The sequence below is a fragment of the Arachis hypogaea genome, chromosome 11 (assembly GCF_003086295.3).
Source record: "Arachis hypogaea cultivar Tifrunner chromosome 11, arahy.Tifrunner.gnm2.J5K5, whole genome shotgun sequence".
NCBI lineage: Eukaryota > Viridiplantae > Streptophyta > Magnoliopsida > Fabales > Fabaceae > Arachis > Arachis hypogaea.
Window position 1 is genome coordinate 132973714 of NC_092046.1, and position 22846 is coordinate 132996559.

General features: G+C 31.9%; 3 long non-coding RNA genes across 34 annotated transcripts; all 3 read right to left on the bottom strand.

The window, feature by feature from the left end:
* Positions 1 to 3160: 3160 nt before the first annotated feature.
* LOC140176406 (uncharacterized) lies at positions 3161 to 4912 on the bottom strand. Its single transcript, XR_011867801.1, has 2 exons — positions 3523 to 4912; positions 3161 to 3421 (listed from the first exon to the last, which is right to left on the bottom strand). It is a non-coding gene; the product is annotated as an uncharacterized lncRNA (long non-coding RNA).
* A 132-nt stretch (positions 4913 to 5044) lies between these two features.
* On the bottom strand, positions 5045 to 14042 carry LOC112722678 (uncharacterized). 32 transcript variants are annotated; one of them, XR_011867791.1, is made up of 10 exons: positions 13765 to 14042; positions 13390 to 13618; positions 13066 to 13194; positions 12907 to 12970; positions 11876 to 11940; positions 11398 to 11448; positions 11264 to 11296; positions 10502 to 10605; positions 10201 to 10263; positions 5045 to 5603 (listed from the first exon to the last, which is right to left on the bottom strand). It is a non-coding gene; the product is annotated as an uncharacterized lncRNA (long non-coding RNA). The 32 variants fall into 32 exon arrangements; XR_011867781.1 differs by having other exon boundaries at positions 11876 to 11962; XR_011867788.1 differs by lacking the exon at positions 12907 to 12970 and having other exon boundaries at positions 11876 to 11962.
* A 2470-nt stretch (positions 14043 to 16512) lies between these two features.
* LOC112722680 (uncharacterized) lies at positions 16513 to 17583 on the bottom strand. Its single transcript, XR_003162813.3, has 2 exons — positions 17225 to 17583; positions 16513 to 16887 (listed from the first exon to the last, which is right to left on the bottom strand). It is a non-coding gene; the product is annotated as an uncharacterized lncRNA (long non-coding RNA).
* Positions 17584 to 22846: the final 5263 nt, after the last annotated feature.

A 22846-nucleotide genomic window follows, 5' to 3' on the forward strand; every position in this document is an offset into this window, starting at 1 on the left:
TTTGTTGAGGGATTTTAGCTTGCTAAGGAGTTGTTGAATGGAGATGATTTCTAATTGAGTAGAGGCCATATACCTGTATTCTGCATCAGTGTTGCTCCTACTCAGTTTGCTTTGTTTTTGACACTTTCCTAACACCAAATTGTTGCCCAAATAGATGCAGGACCCTGTTACAGATTTGCAATCATCTACATCACTAGCCTAGTCTGCATTTGCATAGGCCAGCATTCTAAAATTAAAACACTTGTAAACACCATACCATGAGATATTGTGCCTCTTAGATATCGCAGTATGCGTTTAAGAGCTTTTCATTGCTAAATAGTAGGATGCTGCAAAAACCGATACACACGATTAATAGAATAATCCAGGTCAGGTTTGCTTGTAGCTAAATATTGTAAAGTTCTTACTATGGACCTATATAGTTTTGTATTATCAAAGGGATCAGACTCATTGACAAATGATTTGAGGTTGGAAAGCATTAGGGTTGGCACTGGATTGGCATTTATCATGCCAGTTTTTATTAATAACTCTAGCATATTTTTCTTGAGATAACATGATGTTTTCGTCATTCTGATAAGTGACTTCAAGACAAAGGAAGAAGTTGAATTTACTCAGGTCTTTCAATGGAAAAATAATATTTAATTTGGCTATTAAAACTTCAATTTATGTAGCATTGTTACATGTGACAACAATATCATCTACATAAATGAGCATATAAGTAATATAGATTGAGGTTTGTCTAATAAAAAGAGAAGTATCAGAAACAATGCTATTGAATCCAAAGTGTTGCAAAGTAGATTTTAAAGTTGAGAACCATGCTCTTGGTTCCTTTTAAAGGCCATAAAGAATATTTAGTTTGCATTCTAGATTTCTAGTTGAGAGTTCATAGCTCTAAGGCTATGTCATATAGACTTGTTTAGTGAGAATGCCATTTTAGAAGGCATTATTGAAGTTAAACTGCGTCATAATCCATTTTTGAGACAGAGCAATGCTGAGGACAATTCGAACTGTGGATGGTCTGATCACAGGGGAAAATTTTGTTCATAATCGGTCCCTTCGACTTTGCGAAAGTCTTTGGCAACAAGCCTGGCTTTATATCTCATAATATCACCTTTGTTTTTTCTAATAGAAAAGACCCATTTACTGCTAATGATAAGGGCACTAAGAGGTGGTTCAACTAATGTCCATGTTCCACATTGCCTCAATGCTTGGTACTTAGCATTCGTAGCAGCCTTCCAATGATCACATTACAAAACTTGAGTCACATTATTTGGAAAATTTTGTGTTAAATCATGAGGAATAGTAACACTGTATAGAGTAATTTTCCTTACACCAGATTTAAACTTTGTTACTATTGGATGTTGGTTGCTAGTATTATCAATAATAGGTGGTAAACAAACTTCAATTCCATTGATTGGGATGATGTTGGTATTGTACAAAGATATTTTTTATGGTGAATCAAGTTGAGTGCATGGTGTTGTGTTAACATTGTCCTCTTCAATGGAAATTGAGTATGTGTAAATATAAGAGTAAGAGTGTATGTCATTGTAATATTAGGAATGGAACTAATAGACATAAGAGGAAAAGAAAGATAAATAGTCACAGAATTTTGATTGCCAGTAGTAGATGTAAGAGTAGTATATGTGAGAATAATTCAACATATAAAAAATTATTTTTATCAAATTGCATATTTCTTGATAAGTATATTTTGCCTGATTTGGTCATGCATTTAAAACCATAATTGTTGTCATATCCTAGGAAAATGCAATTTTCATATCTAAATTGTAATTTATGTTTATTATATGGTCTTAGAAAAAGAAAGCAAGCATAATAAAAAAATTCTAGGCAATGTGTAATTTGGTTTTTTATTGTACAATTTTTAAAAGGGTGATAAATGATTAAGTGTGCAAGTAGGTAACCTACTTAATAAGTAGACAGCAGTTGAGACGGAATCTTTTTAAAATATCATAGGTAAAGTAGCAGTAAATGATAGATGTTCCAAATAAAACTTTTAGAAGGGTTAACCACAAAAAATGTACCCAAATAATTTTGTCGGTAACAAAAATACACTCGAATTTTGTTATCGACAAAAATGCTCTCAAATAATTTAAAAATGCCCAATATTAAATATATATTCTCAAAAAATGCTTTAGAGATTCAATTTTGATGCGATTTTTTATAAGCATAATTAGATAAATAAGTTATTTTATCCTTAAAATTTGGTGATTTTTCGCTTAGTATATATTTTTTGTGATTTTTTTGATACTTTTGAAAAATAAAATAAAAATATAGAGATCAAATTTTTATCCTCTTTCTTATGTGTATTTTTTAAACAGTTATCTAAATATTTCTATAAAATTTTGGATTAAATGCATAAGCAGTTTGTCAAATACAAAAATTGTTTGCCACTTACAAAAAGATAATATTCTTTTTAGACATTTTTGTCGCATTTTTAAATTATTTGAGAGTACTTTTTCGATAATAAAATTCGGATGCATTTTTATGAGCGACAAAATTATTTGGGTGCATTTTTGATAGTTTACTCTTTTTAGAAATAGGTGCATATATGATGTGAATTAGTTAAGGATGCATAGATGTGTGTGAAAAGTGAAGTATGGATAAAACACTATGGGTAATTAGGTTTATACATTAGGATTTAAAAAGCTGTTGTAGGTTAGATAGAGGTTTAAGCTAATCAAAATTTAAATTTTTGGTCCATTTAACTAAATACATCCTCACCTTTTTCCTAATTACGTTACAACTCTCCAAAATTTTCATGATATTTATATGCATTCATTAAATATTGAGCAATGCTAGGGAACCAAAAGGGTATTAGCCAAAAATCAGCCAAATACCTTTGGTTGAATCCAAAATCTCTACAAGTTAATATATATATATATGGATGTTTCTTCTGCTAAGTATCAAAATGTTTCTTTTTCATACTAAATGGATGTTTTTTTATATATTTTTTGAATTTTTTTTATATTGCAAATGTGAATGTCTCTATTTCTTTAAGAAATTTTTTTTTTAATTTTATAGATATTTAATTATTTTTGCTAAAATATAATTGGATGTTTCTTTTGTTAAGTATTAAGATGTTTTTTTTATAATTCTCTAATTGTGTAGTTTGCAGTCTCTTTAATCATCAAAACGACACCTAATATCCCAAAACGCAGAGAGCAACATCATCATATAAACAATAAAATTAGCTTTCTCCCAAACATTGCAAACAAAATTATCAACCGCCTAGCTACAGAGATCTCAGATCTGATTAATCTTCAAGCTCAATAATTTTTACAACTGATGAATCACCATCCTTCTGGCAAACAACAACTCGGTCATGCGGCTTTATAATGCCGAAAGCCTTGCCATGGTCTAAAGCAACCTTTAAAATTGATTCATTTGCTCCACTTTTAGATTCAGCCTATAGATAGATTACACAATCAAAATTAGTTCACAACACTAAAGCGCAATAACGAATCGTCCACCATGAATTCCATGAATTTTTACAATTAAATAACTTACGGGATGTTGAGGATCGGCCAACACCTCAGTGTTTGAAGGAGGTGGTTGAGGAGGGAAGAGGAGAAGGATTTGTCGGTGACAAAGTCGAAGGTGGACTTCGTGTTGAAGCAGTTTGTCTTAAATGCGCTTGTTGAGGGCGTCACGGAGAGCACAGAAGTCACCGGCGCTTCCAGCAGCATTGGTGAGAGAGAGGGGTCTGTGTGTGTGATTGTTGGAGGTGAGTAGGTTAATGTGAGAGAGAAGAGGAAGGCTTTTATAGGTTTTAATTAGGTTTACTTAATTAATTTTAAATTTTTTAAATTTTGAATTTAAAAAATTTAAAATTAATTATTAATATAAATTAATGTGGTTTTATTTAGTTTTTGGGTGGTAACCTTTGGTACCATATACTTTTCCTTAAATATTTGTTAATTGTTAAAAGAAAAAGTTTTAGAATGTAAAGTCAAAAGAGGATTGAGTGATTTAAACTTATATACTAGATCAATAAACACATAAGTGTGGATTCGATTATTCAATTATATGTTCTCCTTTTTCATGAGAACCTTACCTTGCAAGTTTGTAATTCTTTTAAAACTCAATCTGAGTAATGGAATTGAATCGATTGATATATATATTAGCCTTCCATATTCATTTATGTTCTTGATTATATTTTTATTTTAATCTAAGTAGGAAGTAGGTAGAATAAACGAGTGTTAGGTAGCTTTCTCTTAGTGAGTGTTGATATTCGCTAATTTTATCTTCACTAAGTGAGAAAGAGTTGATAAATTTATATTTTATGTAATTTTTTAGTAGAAAATAAAATAAAATTTATCAACTTGAATATTATCCTTGCTAATGCACACTTTTATGAATTTTTTTTCTAATTGAACTTGATTAAAATATTTTTCTTAGGCCTTTAAAATTGTTAAATTAATTTCACTTTTATTCAACATACCTTGATAATCTTGTCCAAGTTTAATCCTTGTTCATATTTTCTTGTTCTAGCACTTTAGTTTACTTAGATTCTCTTGTTATTTTTTTTATTTTGTCATTAGTTTACGAACTCTTGTTGGATGATTTTTCATTAATGAATTTGATGTTTTATATTATTCTTACTTACTTGAGATATTTTCGTGTCCTTAAATTAGGTAGTTGTAGTTTTTACTAATTGTTGCGATTTATGTTGTTTTATGTTTATGCGCTCTAAGTATTTGACAAAATGCTTGAACTAGTTATAAAGTATATTTTTTTATTCTTGAATTGGATTGAAAATTTGGGTAATCTCTAGTAACTAATGTCCAAATTAATTAATAATTTAAAATTATTAATTACCCTTATTTTTGGTAATACTAACATTTTACTAAATTCAATTAGTAAGTTGGTTAACATTTATGAATTAGGTTAATTAAGCTTAATTGACTTTCCTCAACTCATAAAGGTTGACGAATTAGATTCACTCTTTGTAATTAGTGATAATGATAGTGATTTTTTAACATCTTTTAGAACTTTAGAAGGGGGGTTGACTCAAAAGCAGAGCAAGATATAACAGAGAAAGAGAATCACACAAGCATATATCCTGGTTCGGTTTCCAAGTGCAATGAAACCTACATCCAGTCTCCACCACAACTATGGTAGAATTTCAACTATAATCAAACTTATTACATGCACCAATACCAATGAATTATAACCTAATTCATCTAGTATCACCTACCAAATTTCTAACCTAAACCTAGTATCCACCAAGCGCTATCTCAACTTGACTAAGGAAAACTCCAATCTAGTTCGGCAACCACCAAATGTTATCCCAACTTGACTAAGAACTAATCCTAGTTCAACAAAAACCAAATACATAAAAAATTACTTTGGCTTTTTCAATTTATCTCTTTTGCCCATTTTCACTAATGCCTTTTTCTCAATTACAGAAAAAAAGACATCAAAAAATCATAAAAAAATCTCAAACAAAGCTCAAAGAAGAAGGAAACAACACTGCACGAGAATTCTCAATCCCTCTTTCCAATATGCATAGTTGCATTCAACACTAAGCAAGAGGAAACCTGAATTCATGTCATGCTGCAATTCTTCAAGTTGTGCTGCAATCAACCCTAAGCAAGAGAAAACATGAATTCAAGTTGTGTTATAGTTGTTCAAGTAGTAATAATAGTACATTAATTTCAAAAGAAGGAATCAACACTAAAAATTGAATTCAAGTTGTGTTGCAATTAATTCTAAGCAAGAGGAAACCTAAATTCAAGTTGTGTTGGAGTTGCTCAAGGAGTGGAAGTAATAGTACTTTGTTTCAAAAGAAGGAACCAACACTGAAACCTGAACTCAATTTGTGTTGCAATCAACTCTAAGCAAGAGAAAACATAAATTCAAGTTTGCTATAGTTGTTCAAGTTGTGTTGTGCTGCATTTAACTCTAAGCAATAGAATCTAGTAGTAGTAGTACCTTATTTCAAAGATGGAACCAATACAGAAACCAAAATTCAAGTTGTCCTGCAGTCAACTCTAAGTAAGAGAAAACCTAAATTCAAGTTGTGCTACAAGTAGTAGTAGTTGTGTTGTCAACTCAAAACAAGAGGAAACTTAAATTCAAGTTGTGCTACTAGTAGTAGTAGTTGTGTTGTTGTCAACTCTAAGCAAGACAAAGTAGTAATAGTAGTAGTAGTTCTGCTGTTGTTAACTCTAAGAAAGAGGAAACCTAAATTCAAGTTGTGCTACAAGTAGTAGTAGTAGTAGTAGTAGTAGTTGTTGTTGTTCTATTGTTGTCAACTCTAAACAAGAGGAAACCTAACTTCAGTTGTGCTACAAGTAGTAGTTTCAAGTTGTTCTACAAGCAGTAGTTTCAAGTTGTGCTACAAGTAATAGTAGTTGTGTTGTCAACTCTAAATGAGGAAACTTAAATTCAAGTTGTGCTACTAGTAGTAGTTATTGTGTTGTGGTCAAGTCTAAGCAAGACAAAGTAGTAATAGTAGCAATACTTCTGCTGTTTTTAACTCTAAGAGAAAACATAAATTCAAGTTGTGCTACAAGTAGTAGTAGTAGTTGTGTTGTTGTCAACTCTAAAAGAGAAGAAACATAAATTAGTTGTGCTACAAGTAGTAGTTTCAAGTTGTGCTACAAGTAGTAGTCTCAAGTTGTGCTACAAGTAGTAGTAATAGTAGTTGTGTTGTTGTCAACTCTAAACAAGAGGAAACCTAAATTCAGTTGTGCTACAAGTAGTAGTTTCAAGTTGTTCTACAAGCAGTAGTTTCAAGATGTGCTACAAGTAGTAGTAGTTGTGTTGTCAACTCTAACCAAGAGAAAACTTAAATTCAAGTTGTGCTACTAGTAGTAGTAGTTGTGTTGTTGGCATGTCTAAGCAAGACAAAGTAGTAATAGTAGCAGTAGTTCTGCTGTTGTTAACTCTAAGAAAAAGGAAACCTAAATTCAAGTTGTGCTAAAAGTAGTAGTAATAGTAGTTGTGTTGTTGTCAACTCTAAACAAGAGGAAACCTAAATTCAGTTGTGGCTACAAGTAGTAGTTTCAAGTTGTTCTACAAGCTGTAGTTTCAAGTTGTGCTACAAGTAATAGTAGTTGTGTTGAACTTTAAACAAGAGTAAACTCAAATTCAAGTTGTGCTACTAGTAGTAGTAGTTGTGTTGTTGTCAAGTCTAAGCAAGACAAAGTAGTAATAGTAGCAATAGTTCTGCTGTTGTTAACTCCAAGAAAGAGCAAACCTAAATTCAAGTTGTGCTACAAGTAGTAGTAGTAGTTGTTGTGTTATTGTCAACTCTAAAAGAAAGAAACATAAATTACTTGTGCTACAGGAAGTAGTTTCAAGTTGCGATAAAACTTAAATTCAAGTTGAGCTACTAGTAGTAGTAGTTGTGTTGTTGTCAAGTCTAAGCAAGACAAAGTAGTAATAGTAGCAATAGTTCTGCTGTTGTTAACTCCAAGAAAGAGCAAACCTAAATTCAAGTTGTGCTACAAGTAGTAGTAGTAGTTGTTGTGTTATTGTCAACTCTAAAAGAGAAAGAAACATAAATTACTTGTGCTACAGGAAGTAGTTTCAAGTTGCGGTAAAACTTAAATTCAAGTTGAGCTACTAGTAGTAGTAGTTGTGTTGTTGTCAAGTCTAAGCAAGACAAAGTAGTAATAGTAGCAATAGTTCTGCTGTTGTTAACTCCAAGAAAGAGCAAACCTAAATTCAAGTTGTGCTACAAGTAGTAGTAGTAGTTGTTGTGTTATTGTCAACTCTAAAAGAAAGAAACATAAATTACTTGTGCTACAGGAAGTAGTTTCAAGTTGCGATAAAACTTAAATTCAAGTTGAGCTACTAGTAGTAGTAGTTGTGTTGTTGTCAAGTCTAAGCAAGACAAAGTAGTAATAGTAGCAATAGTTCTGCTGTTGTTAACTCCAAGAAAGAGCAAACCTAAATTCAAGTTGTGCTACAAGTAGTAGTAGTAGTTGTTGTGTTATTGTCAACTCTAAAAGAGAAAGAAACATAAATTACTTGTGCTACAGGAAGTAGTTTCAAGTTGCGGTAAAACTTAAATTCAAGTTGAGCTACTAGTAGTAGTAGTTGTGTTGTTGTCAAGTCTAAGCAAGACAAAGTAGTAATAGTAGCAATAGTTCTGCTGTTGTTAACTCCAAGAAAGAGCAAACCTAAATTCAAGTTGTGCTACAAGTAGTAGTAGTAGTAGTTGTGTTATTGTCAACTCTAAAAGAGAAGAAACATAAATTAGTTGTGCTACAGGAAGTAGTTTCAAGTTGTGGTATAAGTAGTAGTCTCAAGTTGTGCTACAAGTAGTAGTAGTTGTGTTGTCAACTCTAAACAAGAGGAAATTTAAATTCAAATTGTGCTACTAGTTGTAGTTGTTGTGTTGTTGTCATGTCTAAGCAAGACAAAGTAGTAATAGTAGCAGTAGTTCTGCTGTTGTTAACTCTAAGAAAGAGAAAACCTAAATTCAAGTTGTGCTACAAGTAGCAGTAGTAGTTGTGTTGTTGTCAACTCTAAAAGACAAGAAACATAAATTAGTTGTGCTACAAATAGTAGTTTCAAGTTGTGCTACAAGTAGTAGTAATAGTAGTTGTGATGTTGTCAACTCTAAACAAGAGGAAACCTAAATTCAGTTGTGGCTACAAGTAGTAGTTTAAAGTTGTTCTACAAGTAGTAATTTCAATTTGTGCTACAAGAAGTAGTAGTTGTGTTGTCAATTCTAAACAAGAAGAAATTTAAATTCAAGTTGTGCTACTAGTAGTAGTAGTTGTGTTGTTGTCATGTCTAAGCAAAACAAAATAGTAATAGTAGCAGTAGTTCTGCTGTTGTTAACTCTAAGAAAGAGGAAACCTAAATTCAAGTTGTGCTACAAGTAGTAGTCTCAAGTTGTGTAGTAGAAAAAACATAAATTCAAGTTGTGCTACAAGTAGTAGTAGTAGTAGTAGTTGTTGTTGTTGTGTTGTTGTCAACTCTAAAAGAGAAGAAACATATAAATTAGTTGTGCTACAAGTAGTAGTTTAGTTGTGCTACAAGTAGTAGTCTCAAGTTGTGCTACAAGTAGTAGTAATAGTAGTTGTGTTGTTGTCAACTCTAAACAAGAGGAAACCTAAATTCAGTTGTGGCTACAAGTAGTAGTTTCAAGTTGTTCTACAAGCAGTAGTTTCAAGTTGTGCTACAAGTAGTAGTAGTTGTGTTGTCAACTCTAAACAAGAGGAAACTTAAATTCAGGTTGTGCTACAAGTAGTAGTAGTTGTGTTGTTGTCATGTCTAAGCAAGACAAAGTAGTAATAGTAACAGTAGTTCTGCTGTTGTTAACTCTAAGAAAGAGGAAACCTAAATTCAAGTTGTGCTACAAGCAGTAGTAGTGAAAACCTAAATTCAAGTTGTGCTACAAGCAGCAGCAGTAGTAGTAGTAGTAGTAGTAGTAGTAGTAGTAGTTGTGTTGTTGTCAACTCTAAACAAAAGGAAACCTAAATTCAAGTTGAGTTATGCTACAAGTACTAGTAGTAGTTATTGTGTTGTTGTCAACTCTAAACAAGAGGAAACCTAAATTCAAGTTGTGCTACAAGTAGTAGTTTTAATTTGTGCTACAAGTAGTAGTTGTTGTGTTGTCAACTCTAAACAAGAGGAAACCTAAATTCAAATTGTGCTACAAGTAGCAGTTTCAAGAAGTAGTAGTAGTAGTGTTAGTAATAGTGTTGCAACTCTAAGCAAGAGAAAACCTAAATTCAAGTTGTGTTGTTGTCAACTATAAGAAAGACGAAGTATTAGTTGTGTTAAATTCAATTCTAAGGTAGAGGAAACCTAAATTCAAGTTGTAGTAGTGGTTGTGGTGCTGTCAACTCTAAGCAAGAGAAAATAGTAATAGTAGTTGTGTTGTTGTCAACTCTAAGCAAGAGGAAATCTAAATTTAGGTTGTGTTACAAGTAGTAGTTTCATTGTCAACTTGTCAACTCTAAGCAAGAGGAAACCTAAATTCAAATTCTGTTACAAGTAGTAGTTTCAAGTTGTGCTACAAGTAGTAGTAATAGTAGTGTTGCAACTCTAAGTAAGAGAAAACTTCCATTCAAGTTGTGCTGCAGTCAATTCTAAACAAGAGTAATACGTGCTCAAGAGTATCAAAGAGAAACTAGTAGTAGTAGTAGTAGTAGACAACATAAATGAAATCAGAAATGATCAAAATGAAGGAATTGCAATGGAGATCGAATTCAAACTAACCTTGAATGCATACCTCATGGACTTGATTGCTTCACCGATAAGAAGCTTGGCCGATGTGATAGCCTTCAACAAGAGACACTCAACTTGGTTACTACTTGAGACAATTTTTACGTTGAGCCTACTAGATCTTTTCACCACCACAATGATTTGACAACCAATGTGTCATTTATGGAGCAGCAAAAACACAGTATTCATGATAAGAAAATAAGATTCAAATATTAAACAAATGTGAATCCCTCTTCAATTGCAGAAAGAAAAGGATTCAGGATTAAGACAAGAACAATTAAATCATGGTTACTACCTTCCGTAGTTCAGCCAATTTTCCCATATTTAGAACCCAATTTTCTGTGCATATCCACTTGGTAACACACCATTTTGTTTTATTTGGATTTTCTCATGCCACAACTGCAAGAAATATGGCATCAAGGTCAACAATCTAAACAGCTTTCCATTATTGTGTAGTAAATAGATCTAACAAAAAAGATGAAGAATTTTTAAAGGCAAGCAATGCATCCATATCATTAAGAATGTGCAAGTACTCTATCTTTCTTCCATGCAACGAATTCTATATAATAATAATAATAAATAACGCCAATTAATTAACAGAGTAAATTATATATGAAGGTAATTCTATATAAACATAATTAAATGTGATAACCTCTTGTAAGCTTAGAATGGCCATGTGCTTGTAAAAAGGTGGCGACTTATTAGTGAGCTATATGTACATTACACAAATTCACTGTATATATTTAACTAGTGTAAAACCCGCGCGTAGGCTAAATGTTATTTCATTGTAAATATGTATTGGTATTTATCCATTAATAATAATAGTTATTACTTTTAACTTGAAAAAGTTTTTGGGTATAAAAACTTATTGTATAGTATAAGACTGTTCCATCCTTCCTTTCTAAAAGCTAAATAATCTTGATATTTTTTTTTTGTTCATATTAGCGAATTCTACTTAAATACAAAAATTATTATGTTTATATGTTTAAATTATTATGTTTATATGTTATAATTTTCATATAATTACCACCATCCTCCATTGAATGATGTGTTGTACCTTTCAAAATGGTGAAGGCCAGGCTCCATATGCCTATATGACAACATTTCATTGTTAGTTTCCATAGTTTAGCCAACAACTCATTAGCTCCCACAGTCATGTGCTTTGTCAATTCTAGGAAATTAAAAGCGTACCCTCTACATTAAATCACATTCATGTTCCAAATCTCCATGCATGAGTGCCCACTTCCATGATACAAACATTTGAATAAGCAGCAAAATAGGATGTAGCTTTAAAGCAGTATAAATTACAGATGTAACTTTTTCTTTAAACAAATTAGAGGATCACATTATATAATGATCAGGTTTCTTTCTTCTACACTCTACTAATTCTATATTTTAAGGAGTCTCTACTACATTGTATCATATTGCAATTGTGGTTTGCAATAGCTTGTAATGGATTTCATCAAATCAATTTTAACAAATTTTTATTGCAACAACCACAATTACAACCTCCTACTCCAATTTAAAACCTTTTGCCCAAATGATGACATAGCTCAAGATCAAATAATTTGAATTAATCAAAGAAATCTGATCCTCTTCTATAAAATATATAATATATAATAATGAATTAAAAATGTGAGATTTTGTATTTAATCACACGGCCATATACCTTGGATCTTTCCTTTCGAGAGCATGGGGTGTACCACTTTGTGAGCCTCACTTTTTCATATCGATCTATGAGAAGCAGAAAGAGAACCTGATTAAAACAAAATTAAAAAAAATTAAAAAACAAAAATTAAAAAATAAATTTGAAACAAATTCGGAACCCTTGCTGCCATCTTCATCATAAAGTAACAATATTGAAGGAGAACACTCCATCGACAAAAAGGCATTCATTCCACCCAGTTGGTATCACAATAGTAAAATGAAGAACATGCCATGACTTTTATTTCATTTACAACTCAAAAAATGTGACTACATTAACACATGTCCATTTATGATAAATAAACACAGCAGCTATAGGTCACAGGTAAAACACCACATGTTTTCATATATGCACAGTAATCGAAACAAATTCAAACAACATCGGTATAAAATCGACATAAATAAATAAATAAAAACAAAGGCCAAGGTAAATTCATAAATCCTGCAGTAAACAAAATACCTTTATCATCATATATACCTACATATAACCCTATGTAGAAGAAGAATATGAAAAAGTCTGCAACAATGTAACATTTAGGTAGCTCCCTATACAGCATAAATGAATAAAAGATAGTGGTATTTCAACTAAAGGGGTGTTAAGTCCAATCATCAAAGACATGATATGCAAAGTAAAAGGATCAAGTTGTTAAGTTAAGTTCAAAATTCAAAATATATTCAAATGGAGATGCAACAACTACTCTTCGTTTCACCTACTCAATTACCTCTTCTGGTTTTGGAAGTTCCTTTGTCCTACTAACCATTTTTAAATTTTATTGCAAATATAATATCAAGCAAGCAGCTATATCAGTTACAGTATCCCAATTTATCACTCAAAGAAAACTTCTTTAATACAAAATCATAAAATTATATTAAGAAATGATTTCAGCCATTTAACTTACTTAGAAACGAATCATTCTATACAAAAATTGGGAAAAGAAAGCTAGCTAATAATCCAGCTGCAATTATGAAATAATCATAGCAGATGACAAAAATAACCTGATCATCGCCACCAAGCCTCACCACCGCTTTCATTAAACTCCCAGGCACAATTTTTTTCTTCCTTTATTTTCCCAGAACAAAACGATATTTAGAATGCAATCATCACAAAACATTCAAATAAAACAAAGAGAACCAAAGATATATACCTCTACTCACCTTCAGAAAGTGGCTGCTTTTTTGGTGGTGCAAGGTTTTGTCTAGTTCATTCACAACCATATTCACTGACAACAGCAAAATTCAGTGAATTTCCTAAACATGATTTTAGCTCCTAGTTACCTGCTACCACTGCAAAAAAAAAAAAAAAAAAAAAAAACAAGATTTAGATCACATAAATTTCTTAAACGTGTTGTACTTTTTTAGATATAGGAAAACACAGCCTTTTGGTAAAGTTTAAAGGTCAAAAAAATACTTCCTTAGTTTCATTGATTTCACAGAGACACGATGATTTTGTGTGGCTATTCTAACTTAAAAGTAAATTACCTCTGCAATACCGCCCAAGATAGGATATCAGAGCTCACCGTTCTGTTCACCAGTGTTGTCAGCTTGCTGTGCTGCTTCTTCCCCACTCTGCCGCCTCTGAAATCACCGTGAAAGCTCTGTTCGCCTCTGCTCCTGAAGCTTGCTTCTCCTCCTCCGCCTCCTCGTCTCTTAGATCTTCCTCTCCTCTTCTTGATTTTCAACTCTCTCGCCTGTGACTTGTCCAATACTTCTATGACGTCATCGTTATGGACGAAGAAGATCATAAGAAAAAACCAACCATAGAGAGAGCGCGACAAAGAAAGAAGAGAAAAAGATTGAAAGAAATCAAAGAAAGATTTGATTTTTAAAACTAATTTTAAATTTGTTCACTCTTACCCTAGTTTCAAATGTTCAAGTTCAAATTCTGATCCAAAAGGGAAAGAACGCGCCCACCAGTGAGATATGAGACTGATTTGATTTTCAAAGAAGATAGAATGAGTGAGTTGAGTGCGAACTGAGAAGAATCCAAATTGGATTTGAATTTCAAATATCCCACATAGTTTCTGTTGTTGTAGAGAATGCTGACAACTTCTAAGTTTTTGTTTCTTTCATGATTTTCTTTCATCATATACCATATATACCATAGATTGATGGGTCATTCTACTGGAAAGATTATCATTATACAGATTTTATACAGATTTTATACAGATTTAATGTGTGGTTATTTTGAGGGACACGCGTTAGTTTTTATAGGTGGGCCATTGATATTAAAAAAGTTTGCCTTGTTAATTAATGTATAATTGAATCCTAATACACTAGATAGAATTAGATAATTTTAACGCCGTGATGGTTTAGTTACAAGTTTACAGCACTAAATAAAAATATAAAACTGAATTGTTGAATCATGAGAAATCTTTTTACTTTTTTTAATATTTTCATTAGAACTAAAATTAAAAAATAGTTTTATAAGCTATGATTTTTTTACTAATTTTTAAAAGAAATACTCATTTCAGTTAAAAATAAAAATAATATTTCTTAATTATAATTAAAATTATTTTCTGTAGTATATATTAAAATAATCTATTTAATTATAAAAAACATAAATAAGTTCTAGATTATTTTACAAGGAGTTTCAATTGTTAGAATGTACTTTTTGTTGTTTAATTTCTGTATTAGCAAAATATTGTACAACTGTAATAATAAAAAAGTTTATTTATACTTCACAATCACTTTTTTTTTCTCAGAGGATAAACGAAATAAATATGTAAAAAAAATTGAAACATCAAAATTGGAAACTATTTTATTTATTGACTATCACGAAATTATAATTTATTATTTTGATGTCATGAATTCATTATTCAATAGATGAAATCAATTTGAAAGTGAATCTTAAACCTTGATTAAATAAAAAATATTGGACTCAACAATATGATATTAGCCTGTATTAAAAAGGGTACCGTAAAAAATTTAAAATGATTTGAATCAACAAAAGTAATATTGTTTATTTAAAAAAAAAATACTACAAGAAAGTTTTACCTTGTAAAGATTATATAGATTTTAATTATGACATTAGCTTATATTTTTAGTTTTTGTTACAGTTAAATTACAAAACATGGTTCTTTATTATCAAAATGGCAGCGGAAGCATGAATTAGGAAATACATTTTTCTTTTATTTTCTTTTAGAAAAAAAATTGATATATTAATCGTTGTTAGAGCAGTTAAATAATCATCGTATTAATTAAATTTATCATTTTATAAAAGATTAATTTATATCAAGATGTTTTTCTTTTAGTCTGTATTTTGGTTGAATTTGGAGAATACATATTATAAAATAGACAAAGCATTTAATTAAAATCACTAAATAATAATTTGGATGGTATATAAAGCTAGCAACATATACCTTACAACGGGTACTTAACTCGAAACTTAGAGTAACAACTATTCACTAAGTTAATTATTTAAATTATTAATTTGGTATGTTTATTATTTAAAGAATAATATAGTAAGAAATTGAAATTTTAAAAAAATAATAAAATATTTATCTTTATTTGTATTATTTTAATTTTATTAAAAATTTGATGATGATACTATTTATAATTTTATATTAGATTTTTTTAAAATTTTATTATTTTTAATTTTAATTTGAATTTAGTTTATTTCTATTTTATTAATATGTATGAAATATGGAATGATTGAATTTTATATTTATTTAAAAAATTTTGATTTTTTTGTAGTAGAAACAGATAAAATAGGGTTAAAAACTTTAGAATGCAGGCAGGATTAGAATTGAGAGATAGATTCTCAACTCGCGAGTCGAAATACCAATACTAAAACTTCCTTAATTTCATCATATATCTTGGTTTGTTCTTCATAATTTGAATTCAAGCCATTTAAGCTAGTTTGAATTTGATCCCAAATCAAATTCGAGGAATTACTATGAGAGTTTGGTATGATGTTCAATGAAAGCATCATTTGTTATGAATTTGTATAAAAAATTAAAAAGAATTAAAGATAATAAGAGAGAATAGAAGAGAAATCTCTAAAATTAGGGGCAAAGAGATAAAGTAGAATTTCCAATTACATCATGCATATCTCACATTATTACGTCATACTCCTATTTATAGTATAATTTTCTAATTGGGCTAGCGGCTAGCCCAATACTAATCCTATCAGGTTAAATTTAAAAAAAAAAAATTAATCTACAAATAAGATTATGGTTGAATTTAAACCCTATCATATCCTATCTATTGGTCATTGATAGCATAGTTGTAAGAATCGAACCGGTGATCAAATCGGTCAGGTTACTGGTTCACTGGTTTACTGATTCAACCGATAAATCACTGGTTGAACCGGTAAAACCAGTTTCACGTAACTAGAAAATATAATAGCAAAGGTATAAAACAACAGCTATTACAAAATACAAATTTACATCAATTGTTCAATGTTGGGAGCATAATCTATTTCCAACAGTTCAATTCAAAGGGTTCCTGTTAGACAAGACAAAAGCAACCATATATGCATTCACTAAAATCTGTTTTGGACATAAAACCAGTTTTGTCAACATGTTTTCAAGCCTAAATCTGCCGAATGATTTAAATTATGAGCAAGATTGGTACCTAACAAAGACAAACAACCATGAGAAATTGATGAATGGATAACAAGCACTTTACTCACAAGTAAAATGGTTGCATTCAACTTGAAAACAACCATTTAATTCAACACACATTTAAAAGCAACACCATAGTAGTTCAACAGCAAATAATTCGACAAAAAGACTCAGAGTCACTACACTAAACAGATGCACAATGGCATAATAGTTCAACAACAAATAACTCCGACAAAAATTGCTAGAAAATCCAGCAATCCTTCTTCTAAAGCAAACAAGTATAATGGCATAATCAAAAATTAATAAAAAATCCAGCAATTCGAGAGAGGAGGCAGTGGACGGAGAGGATGCGCCGACGGAGCAAGGAGCCGTGGAGGATGGTGTTTCTGATGGTGTATTGGCTGAAGACATTCTAAAACAATATAGGAGAGCAATGGTATAAAACAGGTATTACAAAAACAATGTTACATAATCCATATTTCCATATTTCCATATTTTCATATCCAGCAATATAAATTCACAGCAATGTTACATCAATAAAAACAAACATAACCACTACGAATCTGAAAAAAAAAATCTAACAATCTGCCATCAACTAGTTCAACAATATAACAAGTTATAACTCAACAATATATACATAATCAACAATCTGCCATTAACCTATCAGTTATTCACTCCCTTAATCAAATTAAAATCCAACTAAATAACTAAAAAAAACAGAGAACAGATTTCATAGTTTGGAGACCAACCTGGATGAGGCAGATTCTAGCGACGGAGAGGCAGCACCGCAGCAGCGACGGAGAGGTGGCACCGCAGCAGTGACGCAGGAGACGCGACGACGACGACGAGAGACGCGGAGCCACGAACTCGACGTACTCGGACACACTGTGAAGCCAGCGAGATGAAGCAGAGGAAGAGAGTCTTCGAGACTGAGAGAGACTGCGAGGAAGAGTGTTGGTGTGACGAGGGGAGAAAGAAGACGACAGGCCGACGGTGAGGTGAGGTGAGGTGTGGTGATCAACTATGTATGGTGTGATGAGAAGCTGAGGAAGACTTGAAGGAGTGTTGTTTTGGCTTTTGGGGATTTAGGGTTAGGGGGAAGGGGGCAAGGGGGTATACGAGAGAGTGAGAGACATTCGTTTTGAAAACGGAAAAAAAAAAAAAAGGTTTTCCAAACCGGCCGGTTATACAAAAACCGCCGATTCTTCGGTTTTTATCAAAACCGGACGGTTCAAACCGATTTTATCCGGTTCTATTCCTTATCCGATCAGAATGACTAACCGGACCGACCAAATAACCGGTTCACTGGTTTTCCGGTCGAATCGGCCGATTCGGTCCGGTTCTTACAACTATGATTGATAGTCCTAATGGCATATGTATCTAAAAGATTTTTTTTTTAATTTACTTGGCTATTAGAGTATATGAAAACTAGTTAATGATAAAAAAAATTATTTTTCTTATTATAATTAGTAATTTTATTAAATACCATAACTAGTTCAATCTTATTCATCTTTGTTCACTCTTATTTTTGTTTTTAATCTAATTTAGGAGCCTCGCTCCAATTCATCCTTTAACAATTAGAATAAAATCAAAATATTTTTTATAATCAAACTTAGAAATCTAAATTTTATGTTTTATATAAATTATCTCTACCAAAAAATAAATGAATAATTTAATTATTATTAATGTTAATACAATTAATCAAAGAACAATTATTTAATAATTATTAATTTTTTAATTTATATGGATATCAAATAAAAAAATATTAAAATTATATGTTTATTAAAAAAATAAACTAGTCAAATGAGTCGATTTATTTGACTCATTAATTTATTAGACTTGTATACAGAAACATATATTAGCATATTATTTGAAAGATTTTTTGCTAATAGATTGAAATAATTTTTGAGGTTATTATTTGTAAGACAGTGATTTTTTATATTTAAGAGTTATTTTAGATATATTTTTTTTAAATTTTCACGTACTAGAGATCACGTCTAGATCCATTTATAAGATAGTTTGTAAAGTACAAAGATTATAAATTTAAAGGATTAATCTCTGCCTACAAGCAATTAACGCTTACAAGTCTTACAAGTGCTTTACCCTCAAACGCGCCTCTTCTGGCATCTGTGTTTCACGCGCCTCTTAACAGACGTTTAAATCAATCCAAATCAATTAGAGCGCGAATATATAACTTCCAATTTTCAAAAGATCTCGTTTCCTTTTTTGAATTTCTTGCCTTCTCCTTGGTGCGTTTCTCTTTATTTTTTCATTCGTTGTTTTACCTGCGTTTATCACTGGTTTCTTCTTCGTCATTTACGTGCGTTTCTCTCTGTATTCTTGCTTCATTTTTTTCGATTTTCATGGTTTCTGAAATCAAGTTTTGAAATCGTTTTGAAGATAATGGATCATTCAACTTCAGATTGTCAGTTGAACCAGGGCGAAGTGGATTTTAAATTTGAATTGAACGAAGTTCCTGAGGTGTGATTTAATTTCAGTTAATTATTGAATCTGAATTTGATGTAGTTAGTCATTTATGATTGTCTAGCTGAATAATGCGTGAACATTTACTGTGAAATTCATGTGTGAACATTGACTGTGAATTGAATCTAATGTACTAGTTTTGATTAATTTTGTGCATTTTATACCAAACATTCGGGTGTAGATCAGAATTATTTGGGTGTATATTAGGGAAGTTTGGGTGTATTTACAGTTCATGATTTTTCTTGTTATTTTAGTTGAGTTGTCACTGGGGTGTAGATCAGGAATACTTGGGTGTATTTTAGTTGAATTGTTAATTTTTTTATGATGTACAAAAACTCTATAGTATATCCTTGTTTTTAACATGGTATATTTTGCAGCCCCTCTGTGTTGTTGATGACCAGTTTGTTCCCAAGGTTGGAATGACTTTTACCACCCCTGAAGATGCTGCAAAATTTTACAAGGACTATGCCAAGGCTGCAGATTTTTCTACAAGAGTTCGGAACATAAATAAGAAGGAAAACGAGATTAAGAATCAATTGATTATATGTAGCAGAGAGGAAAAATGGAAATCTAAAATATCTTCGACCAAGAAGACAAATCCCACAGCTGGTTTAAATTGTCCTGCAAGAATTTATATACATACATTGAAGGATGTTGGTGCTTGGATCATTTCGAAGGTCGAGTTGCATCATTCACATCCTTGTTTCCAACTCAAGCAGAGATGCTCAAACGGCACAGGGAACTAAGCATGTCCATTCGTCGTACAATAGAGAATAATGAGGAGGCTAGTATCAGACCAAGCAAAACTTACCAATCATTTGTTGCGGCAGCTGGGGGTTACCGCGAGCTAAATTTTATCAAAAAAGATGTGAGGAATTACATCACGAAAGAAGTGCGGAATGTTTCGGAACAAGAAGATGCAAAGGAATTCGGGAAATATTTATTAAGAATGAAAGAGAAGAATTAGAATTTCTTTTTCGAGCTCGAACTCGAGGACGATCAGTCGATTAAGCTGGCTTTTTGGGCCGATGCAAGGAGCAGAGCTGCCTTTGAGTATTTTGAAGATGTTATTTCATTTGACACCACCTACAATACTAACAGGTAATATGTTGTTCTTGTTTTATGATGCTAAATTAATGTTGTTTTATGCTATTGCAGAGGTGTATATTGGATGTTTTTGGGTGTATAAAATCATTATTTGGGTGTACATAATGATTTTTCATTCTGCAGTCTCGTAATTTGTTTCAGAGATAATTTGGTTTGTGGTTTTTTTGTCAGGGCGAATCATCACGGTCAGTTAACACTTCTTGGATGCGCTTTGATGAAAAATGAAGAAATTGAATCATTCAAATGGTTATTTCAATGTTGGCTTCGTTACATGGGAGAAAATGCTTTGAAAGGGATTCTCACCGATCAATGCGCGTCAATGAAAAGGGCTATAGAGGCTTGTATGCCAATAACAATTCACCGTTGGTTATTTGGCACATCACGAAGAAGATTCTAAGCAAATTAAATGGTACAAGGGACATGCAAAAATTGAACAAGAAATGAGCCAAGTTGTTTGGAACTCTCATAGCAAAGACTCATTTGATATGAATTGGAATGATTTTCTGCTGAAGTATGGTCTTGTGGATAACAAGTGGCTTTCAGGTAATGTTGTTTAAAATCTACAGTAGAGGTGTACATTGCATGTTTTTGGGTGTAATATAGTCTGATTTAGGTGTATTCTACAGATCTTTACGAAGACCGACATATATGGGTTCCAATTTATCTGGATCACTACTTTTGGGCAGGGATGAGAAGCACACAAAGGAGCGAGAGCATATATTTATTTTTTAACAAGTTTATTACACGGAACAGCTCGCTTATTCAATTTGTCAAACAATACGATAATTGCCTCGGAAGCAAGGAGCAAGCAGAGAGAGAATCGAATGCTGTAGATTTTCATACGGTCATACCGTGTGCAACAAAATCCTCCATTGAAGCTTAGTTTCAACATGTGTACACTCACCAAAAGTTTAGGGAAGTCCAAGCACAATTCAGAGGGAAGGCAAATTGCATCACAAGATTAATGAACTCTGCTCTAGGCTATTCAGTATACGAAGTTGGAGAACAAGTTTCCAGCTCAATATTCAACATATATGGACCCTCAGCATATACCCTCATTCTTGAAATTACATATCCCTTAAAACACAAAATAAATCAAAATATATGAATAAATTAAATAAAAAAATACACCCAAGAAATCACAAACTACCCCTTATGTTGAACAAAAATACACCCAAATATTAAAATACAAAACACAGAAACAACTTACAACGAATTTGTTTAGCTTCATTCTGGCTTCATAGGGACATGTCTTGTGATACGGGTCAAGTATATGAAATTTTCTCTTTCTTACATCAGCTACCCATAGCCACCAATGCGCTGAATAGCAAACAGGTGCTAAAATCTGAAACATGTCCACATTGAACAGTGTTTTAGTTTAATTGGCACATAAGTAAAGAATTATGATAAGAAGTTTTAGAAATGAAAACTTACATATGGATGTGATGCTAATTTTTTGAGGTCCAAAAAGGGTATAAACATTGGGTAGTCTTCAACCCTAAATGGCTTTTTGGTTTTAGGCTGTAAGAATTCGCCATCTGGATGATTTCCAATTGTCATGTTCTGCAATATTTGTGAAACACCAAATGAAATAATTAATACACCCAAATGAATACAGAAAATACACCCAAATGAATACAAAAAATACACCCAAGGTTGAATTGAAGTACACTTTACCATAATACTGGGGGGAGACAGTATATTTCTTCTTGAAATCTTTTAATGTTTTCTTGGTTTAGGATCAGGCAGATAGCAGTGACGATCTAGAAAAAAAAACTAAATCAATTTACATGAATTGCACTTATATTTCATGATAAAATCATTAATGTTATTCTAATATTACCTCAGCTTCTATATGTGTATCAGCTTTCAGAGATGCAAAGTCGATTTTTGACAAAATGAATCGATCTTGGGCTTTGAGGGTGCAAACTCGGTCATACTCATTAGTGTTTCCATCACCGTATGTCTTCACACGTGTGGCCCAGACGTAACATTTCTCTTTCATTTCATCCGAGATCTCGTTTCTCTTCAGAGGAGTTTCAAACTTTTCAAAACTTTCTTCGCCACTATGCTTTTGAATCTGTGGACTTTTACCTTCTGTTTTCACCACACTGCTTGCAATTTTTTCCACCAGCTCCCCTAATTGTTCTATTAGTTTTGGCATTTCAGGAGTTTTTACCCTCTGCCCCTCTTGCGTTGCTGCTTCTTCTTGTTTTGAACCAGTCAAGCCAAGGTTGAATGATGGCATCGGACATTCTTTAGGAATATAGGATGTTGTCCGTGCCATCGTCATCAGTGCAGCAACGTCTTCTGGGACTGGATTACTGCGTGATGACATATAACATACTATAAGAATAAGAATAGACGAATGATATTGAAAACTAAATTTTATTCGGCTGAACTTACATTTTGGATGGAGCTAGTGGAACCGTGGGTGTGCTTTCATCATGTTTCGGGGGTTCTGGAGTGCTGCAGGATTAGATAAAATGAATCATATTATAAAAAAAACAGTTACAGATCTTATGTGAAGATATACACCCAAGTAAGTAAAATGTACACCCAACAAGGACAATATACACCCAAACAATAACCAAATACACCTCAATATTATTCCTTACTTTTTTGTTCTTTCTTCATTAATTTTCTCACTTGGAGACTTTACAGGGGTTGGTTCAATTTTTGGCACAGGGGTTGTCTGGGACAGAGGAAGATAAACTTGAATCGAAACCCTAAACAAGACAAAAATAAAAAGTTAAGAAAGCCCGTGAAAATTCATGATT